The 8,611-nt window shown below is 40.5% G+C and overlaps 1 protein-coding gene across 1 annotated transcript in view; it reads right to left on the reverse strand.

Annotated features, from left to right (window-relative positions):
• AGO2 (argonaute RISC catalytic component 2) overlaps positions 1 to 8,460 on the reverse strand; it is a 53,951-nt gene extending 45,491 nt beyond the window's left edge. Inside the window, 1 exon segment of the mRNA XM_035888977.1 lies at positions 8,204 to 8,460. The gene's annotated coding sequence lies outside the window, so the exon portion shown is untranslated.
• Positions 8,461 to 8,611: the final 151 nt, after the last annotated feature.

Below are 8,611 nucleotides of genomic sequence, written 5' to 3' on the forward strand. Positions count from 1 at the left end.
TCTGGTGGCTTAGTTTCAAAATAGAAAATTCACAGTTAAGAGCTGAGGTTATGCTTTATTCTATCATTTTAGATAGTGAAAGCAGCTGTAAGAGCATCTTTAACATGCAAGAGATCCAACAGTATCTAATGCGGTTTCAAGAGATAGGGCTGTGGTTTTCAGCATCACTGAAAAAAAAGGGGTAAAACGCAGGTTCATAATAATGGAATAACTGAGATATGAAGAGAGTGTAGGCTTTCAGCAGAACTCCCCTGTGAGAATTTTTTTTTTTTTTCCTATTACATCTTGGGTTTTTTTCCCCCCCACCTGCTTCTTGTAAGCAACTTAAGTTCTCATATGAGTTGATACAAACCAAAACTCAGCTATGGCACTGTGCCACCCTAGTCATGACAGCAACAACGTGAGAGGAAACTGCAAATAGGGGCATCTTACTATAGGGAGATCCAATTCCCCACAGCTGTATTTTCTGGAAATAATTCGTTTTCTCCTGCAGTGTCACTATCAAAACCTTACTCCATGTGGCACCTAGTCCTGTAAATTTCCATTTTTAGTCTATGCATTATTTTAAGGATTCTGTGAAAGGTAAGTTTAAAATAAAAAAAAGCACGTACTAGTTTCGTACAGAGAGGCCTATACCTCCACTGAAATTTTACATTAAAGGGGATTTAGAAGTTAGAAACAATTAGGAAAAAAAAAAAAAATAAATACCACTACTAAATTCTGATCACATAGTAAGACCCAAACAATAAAACTTCACTTCCTTGCCCTGATGGGAAGTTTCCTCCTTCTGAATGAACCTCTCACTTTTTAAACAACACACCCTTATGCAAACACTCTGAATCCATGTGAACTATTCCTAATCGTTCCCTCATTAAACACTGAAGCTCTTCCCAAAAAGAAACATACTGGTTCAGAGAGAGAGTCATTCTTCTGCATTGTAATTTCTACCTGAACTTGGGTTTCTTTATTTTTGTTGTGTTTGTGGTTTGGAGGGTTGGTGGTTTTTTGGGTTTTCTTTTTAAATCTATGACTCTCATCAGCTTTCTCAACTGAATTCTTCAGGTCAGAAAAGCTGAAGTTGGCAAGTACTATCGTTTGAGAAACCTTACGTTTCACCGGCAGTTGAAAAGCACAAACAAGAAAACTCTTGCTCTCCCTAAGTCTTGTCCTCCACATGGGAGCAAACGAAGATTTCAGAAACGATGGAGGAGTATGATGGGGCAAGAGAGCACAACCAACAGAGGCACTGATAAAAAAAAAAAGACAGTAGAAAGAGAGCATTCACTGCAAACCACAAGTTGTATGAAAGGACAATGAAATAAGTTGATTATTGAAGGATAAATGAAGCCAAGAACACAGCAACATTTAGATAGGAATTTACCCTCCGTATGAATAGACGCCTGTCCTTTAATAGTAAACACTTGCTAAACAAGTTTCATATAACGAGGCCCCAGGAATAATTATGTTTTAAAGCCTTATTCATCTACATGACAAGTTTAACTTCAAACAATTTTTAGATTGATCTAGCTAAGCCAGTGAAACCTCCCCTCTTGGGAATTCTTAAAAAAATTGGCTTATTTAAAATACATCTAAATTAGCACATCCACACACACTTCCTAGTAACAAATTAAAATTTAAATTTCATTATTTTCTCACATTAATAAGCTCTAACATAAATTTCGTTACTGAACTAAGAACACAAAAAAGTACCACTAAAACAAAAAGTTCTAACGCTCCAATCTGTGACATTAGCAGCTCGAACAGAGCCACCCACGGTATCTAACACTGCCTGCCAAGTCAGCTCCTCGTCTGGCCAGAAAAAAGTTACAATTTTTTTTTTCTAGACTACATACGAAATCATCAACTTGATTCCCAATACGCAAATCTGTGCTGTAAAACTAACATCGTTTCAAAAGTGTATTTTCAAGCTCCCCAAGATGACATGCTGAGATTTGTTTATTCCTCAAAAGACTGAAGACTTAATTTTTGCTCTGCAGCCCCCTTGTTTCAGTCACTCCCCAGTACAGGCTGGAAGCGACGTAATGAGCCATAAAATTCATGTACTGTTTAAACACATGGTCTTCAGACTTATATGTATTTTACGGAATTACAGAGTTACATGATTTAACTCTTCACACAGGTGAAAGAGTTAACATTAAGCATATTCTCCACATTCTGGTTAGAAAGCAACTTGCATAAGGGAATGCAATCAGCTTGTTGCCAGAAGAGCTGTTAGGAAAGACACGTGGAGCCCAAAACAGTGCAGATGTATGTAATTATTCCGTATCTCTGAAAAGTTAAATATTTTAACACTTCTCTCAAAGATAGAGACATTCACGACTGCAGAGCTATCATGGCATATATTAACACTGGTACACAGGCCTTAACAACTTCACTTCAGGCCATAATAAGCTCACATACAACTCAAGCTGGTGTAAGACAGAACTAGCACCGAAAGAGAAGTCCTGCCTTCAGGCAGCTGTTCAGTCTGCCCTGTGATCCCAAAACTTGCATTACCATGAGTGTTCCTGCAGAGAAGCAAAGCAGCTAAAACTAACTAGGCGGGGGCATGAAGGCAAGGAATGAAAGGGACTTGGGTTTAGTTGGGATCGGTCTGCCCAACAGTGCACAAGGCAGCCTCCCACACCAACGCCTGCACAACCATTTCCTTCTGCAGCAGGGCTAGATGAGGCTCGTTTAAGACGAATGTAAAACTACAGGCTGACACACTGACAGCTTTTAAATCTACTTTCAGTAACAAAGAGTTTTATTTTCCAGTTGTCTGTTTAATGAAGGTTGAATGGAGACTAAAACCTACAACAAAGACAAAACACGACATGAGCAGCACTGGCAAAACAAATAGAATAGGACAAACAAATTACAACAGGAGAGAATGAACTACTCTCACCACATCTGTGACAAAAAAAAAAAAAATCTGTTTCGCAACCCAAATACAAACAAAATTTGGCAGCACTGTGGACAGCTCAATGAGAACTGAATTCAAAAGACAACACTGATGGCAGCAAGAGCTAAAACCATCAAAACAAGCTTTGGACTGACTTGATTATGTCATTATCAAGAGTTCTTGCCTATCTAAATCAACGATTTGCTTCTTCCTTGGCTGTGTCCAGTTTTGTGAAGTCAGTTTAAAAAAAAGCCTCAAACTTTTTTTTTTTTATAAAGCCTGGTCAGCAGGTATCACATGGCCTCACAGCTGCAGCAAGGCTATGAAGAAAGATATTTAGAAGAAACATTTTTCCTAAATACAAAATGCAAAAAGAGACTACAGAAACAGATTAAATAATGATCATACTAAACCTTTTTATTTAAAAGCACTAAGTATACTCTGAAAAGATAATAGTAAGAGCAAATTAAAATGGAGAAGTTAAAATGAATTGTGATTGCCTATGGTGTGCACTGAAAGACACCGCCTACTGAAAGTCATGAGTATACAAAAACATGGGCATCATCTCAGCCTGATGATTAAAAAAAACACTTCCTGGACAGTACTAAAAAGTTTCTTCAAAGCATTACTTCTTAGAAATGGCTACCAAAGAGAACTGTGTACTAACAAATTACAACTCTGATATATAAGACATGAGATATGCTACACCAAGTCCAGTCTATCTGGGGGTGATGCTATTCAGGTGTCTTTTCTCAATTTTGATAGCATAAAATGGATAAGGAAACATTTAAGTTCAACTTTGAGTATTAGAATAAATGGGAAAAGAAAACAAAAAACCCCTTGCACCAAGTTGGCAAGTGCTGCACTTGCCTAGTCGATAGGATCGGGGATACTTTACATTCCGGTGGGCTGCTCTGTCTGCACATCAGAAAGGCTGCATGATACTAAAGCAAATTAATTGGACAATGCATGGAACAGATCCCTACCCACAGCCACTACAATTAAAGCTGGTGGAAAATATTACGTAGTTATTTTTTTCCTAGTTCATGACTTACCAAAAATAAGATACTGGAGGTTGACTTTTCTTAATTTTCAAATTTAGTTATATTTTCTGGTAGTCTGCGTGTTAGAAATTGCGTCACTAAAAATATGACCGAGTATTCTGCTAAAACTTGAACTAAGGGAGGCTATACACAACAAAATTTTGACAAGTCTTACAGGTTTTGTAAAGCTATTGTCGGCACATGCTTAGCTGACATGAACAAGACTTTCATTACGCATTTAAAGTTCCTAATTAGTGAGAACTGTGTAGGTTTGCAAAGCCAATTTAGCAGTTAGAAGTTTACTGCGTTCATCGACTTGATCCCTGCAGTTTCTAGAAGGCCAAAAGTATTTAGGAGGGCTGTTTTCTGAAACGGAAAATCATTCCCCCCTATACCGTTCAAAGTGGATAAAAGAACAGACCATCGTATGATAATCTAAGACATATTTTTTCTTACAGAGTTAAAGCATTTAACTCCCTTTCCCACCCTTCTGTGAAATCGAGGAAGACTGGTGCTGACAGCAGTGCAGGAGAGGGTGTACAAATTGTGAAAGCAGTACTTCCCTGAAGTCAGGAAGGTTTGGCTGTTCCCCTGTGCTCTTTCTATATATGTTACAACATACCACTAAGTTATGTACAAGTACATGACGATTCTGCAAAAGTGAAAAATGTCAAGACAAATGAAAAATAAGGGTACAAAACCCCATGTAACCCCATAGTCATTAAGAGAATCACTGCTGAAAAAAGTTTCACTTTTCATATAGCAAATTGTATACTTCACTAAGGGAAGGAGAAAGTTTGGTTCACACATATGACAACATCAATTATCTTTTTATCAAATGACTACCTCATCCTTAAGCCACCTTAAGACTACACAGCTAGCTGAAGCAACATAGTAATATGCAGTCTTCTTCTTTCTTAGGAAACTATACTGGCCATGATGATAATACGCTTGAAAAAGTTACACTGCGCTTTGCAGGTTGTAATGTTGTCAAATGAAATTTCAATTTAAGGAAAAATTTTCGCGCAAAAAGGAAGAGAGATGAAGCTGTGCATTAAGGTCTCATTTCCTCTTCTACATATGGCAGCTTACAATGAATTTCAACATAATTTACTGTCTAAAATTAAGCTGAAGACACTGGGCAACTCTGTGATACCAGCAGAGCTAGCACAGTAAGAGCAGGTCCAGATCCATCCCCAAAAAGAAGACAAAAAGCCTTTCCAAGAAGAGAAGAGCAGACCCTTGATAGGAAGTACACTGGAGTCCTTGGCTGCTGCCAGAGTGTGACCTAAGAGGACTCTGGTGGAGTTAAATTCCATGAGACAAAGATGTTGCCATTTCTACCACCCCAAGTAAAGCATGAGCACACCCTTCCCTGCATCACATTTTAGGACTAAAGAGTCCTAAAGAGAAATCAACATCCAATCATCACGTATCTTCAAGAAAATATATGGGAGTTAAAAGCAAGTACACTCACTGAAAAACAACAAGAAAGACTTAAAAGTTTCAACACTCTGTTAACGCTTTAAAAGAGGTAACTTACAACTAAATGACAAGTGAGAAAATAACCTTAGTTTCACTAGTTTGATAGAGGGCTCAAAGTTGTTTCTTGTACTAGGAAAAAAAAAAAGGTTCTCTTTTACGTGCAAAGCTGTAACCCCCTTCACGAAGACACTTTTCCAGACAACTGCTGCTTCCACAATAAATTAAGACCCTGAGTAGCAGGCAAAAAATCAAATATCCTTTCAAAGAATAAAAAGAGACTCTATAGCATGCAAAGTTTAGAATTTAGAAATACATTAATACCAAGCAGTGCAAGTTACAGAAGTCTAAGCAAGTTTTAATCAATTCTTTAAACTGAACAACAGTATTTGTATTATGCTGCTTTGACATTTTTCTGTCCCTCTAGAAAAAGATATACCAAAACATAGCAGTATGAAGCTTCTTTTTCTTGAAAATAAATATCTCATTTTCAGATTTTTTACTTTTCAGAGTTTCTTGAAGGCAAAAAAAAGCATATGGGCACAATGTTTCAGCAAATTCAGCACCAAGTCAAGAACTCAAACAGTATTTGGGGAAAAAAGATCAGTGATCATCTGTTTCCTAACCATGAAAACATAGATCTCATGAAGTCCCTCTCTTGTATAAAAAACATCTTCCTCCCAACGTAACAGCATGTTTGAACAAAGTTTCCACGCTCGGCAGCAATTTTTTGAAATTAGTCAGATATGGCCTCCTAACTTGCTTTATACTGTTTCCAGAAAAAGAATTAAGATTAAAATAGCAAGCCCTGTGGCAAATTGAGCGATTACATTGGCAGAAGGCCAGCACCACAGGCACCCTCCGAACGGGGTTGGCTGCGGTGTCCAGTTTGGCGACGGGAGCTGGAAGAGCAAAGTAGCTTGCATGCATCAGCAACGTTCAGAGAAGCAAACGGCGGCAAGATCTAAGTTACAGGAGATACGAATAGAGCGTTTAAGCAGTGTCAAGGATGTGCTGACAGACATGTAGAGAGGCTGGGGTTCTTGTGCATTCACAGCAGCTGCGGCTCAGTGAATGGTTGTAAACCACACTTCTTGCTCACTCCTTGGAACAGGATTTCAGCACACATGCATTTTAGGTATCAGATTAACGTATGGAAGGGGACTTTCACCGGCAGCTCGCAGGCCACGCATAGCCTTGCGCAAGACAACTAAGCATCCTGCTGACAGTCCCCATTTCCAGACTGGTTCACAGTACAGCCACGCTTTCTTACAAAAACTCTACTCAAATGCCCTGCCTTATGACTTGGCGTGGAGCAGGAAGCTGTTTGGACTGCTAGAAGCCACTGTGCTGCTAAGGCTCTCTGCGGATGGTTTCACAGGAAGGAAACGGAGAGCCTCACTATGTGGAGAACAACTCGTGGCTCATACCACAGAACAGACAACATCACTGCCCACCTCTGCGCAGGGGGAAAGGGCTGAGCCACAGAGATAAACTAGGAAATAAAAAAAGACAGACGATGAGCTTGGCCAGAGGGAGCAGAATAGCAGGAGCCTGAGACACACACTGCTAACATGTAGTAACCTAGGACACATTAGAAGTAGTGTTTGTTCTATCGAGAGCCAGAGGTGAAGAGAGGGTTGTTCTGGTAAGGGGAAAACACTCACGCACTGCTCGTGGGTCCCTGACGGTAAACAGCAGCCACCAATGCTGGTGCTGTGGAAGTAGTATCATTCTGAGTGAAAAGGAGAGCGGCAAGATCAGACAGAGAGCAAATAAAGGAAGACAGAGACTCCCACATGTAAAATTACTCTCAGCCCACGCACTGGCAATATTTTCAATGATTTAGCTCCTTAATATAACTTCAAAAAAGATATATCAATAGGAGGTGAACATAAAAGCCTTAGCAACAACAGCACAATCTGAGCACCATGAATACCTGTAAACTAAAAGTATACCTGTACGGAGCAAGAGAACCTGACGCTAGAAGCCACCAAATGATTACATCAATAGTTACACACAGTTATTGGTACTGCAAAGTGCAAATGATGTTATGCATGAAAGCAGAATCTCGAACATCAGTCTGGATACACACAGCTGCAGAGACCTATCTTCCTGGTGTGCCTACTGGCTTCGTGCACTGTAGAAAGAAAAGCAAGAAAGTAAAAACAGAGGAGCTGTACTCTAAGAGGAAAACAATCATCCTGATTGACTGTCTTGATCCTTGTCCCTCCAAGAGAATCAAATCAGAGAAAGAAAAGAAGCCAACATCTAACTGTGGATCCTAAGATATGAATGCTCTTACAGTAGAAGCATTCGTAAAAGAAGCAGTAAAGGACATCTTAGCTACAGGTCCTATATTTCACTATGCTATTCTTTGCTAGATTATCCTTCTAAAGAAAAAGATCTTATGCAAAACTGTTGAGAACAGTAATATAAGATAAATTTCCACTTATTTTGAAACTTTTTTCTAGAAGAAAACTAGGTACCAGTCACCCAAACATTGTAGTTCCTACATAAGAATTCTCACTACAGAAACAGCCTAACATTAAGAAGAAAAAACACTGTCCCACATAAACAGCACAAACTCCAACAGTATTAACCTATCTTTCCCCTAAATAATGTTAAATGTCCCTGAGCGAGTCAGTAACCTTTCTTCTCTCCAAGTTCATCTTTCCTTTGCTCCCAGATTTAATTTCACGATGGAGCCTGAAGACCTCTAATGAAGCCGATAACCTCTTCCAGCCCTGCCCGGCATCTGGATAGGGTTTACCTATATCTAAACAACACGAACGAGCGCAGCACAGTCGTTGACAAACACGCTGTTAGGGGAACACGACCACAGCGGCCTGAACTTCTGTGCCCGGCGAGACGGGTACCCCAGGCTGGCCCAGGAGGATGCAGCCGCTACGAGGATCTGGGAGGGAGGAAATGGAGACCCCAGTCCGTGCCGCGCTGCCAGCAGGAGGCTGAGTTGGCAGGAACAGCCAGGCGCTGGCCTGGGGAAGGCAGCACGTAGCTCACAGCCGAGGGGACACCCCGGGGACGGAGCCGAGGAGGGGAGCGGAGGGGGCATCTCCGCCGTCTCCCACCGCCCCAACAGCCACCGCAGCGGCTACCAGAGAGCCCCGTAAGGGAACCTGCTGGCCCGGGAAAGCCCCCTCGCCTCGCCCTCCTTACC

This window comes from Egretta garzetta, unplaced genomic scaffold (genome assembly GCF_000687185.1).
Source record: "Egretta garzetta isolate BGI_Z169 unplaced genomic scaffold, ASM68718v1 scaffold441, whole genome shotgun sequence".
NCBI lineage: Eukaryota > Metazoa > Chordata > Aves > Pelecaniformes > Ardeidae > Egretta > Egretta garzetta.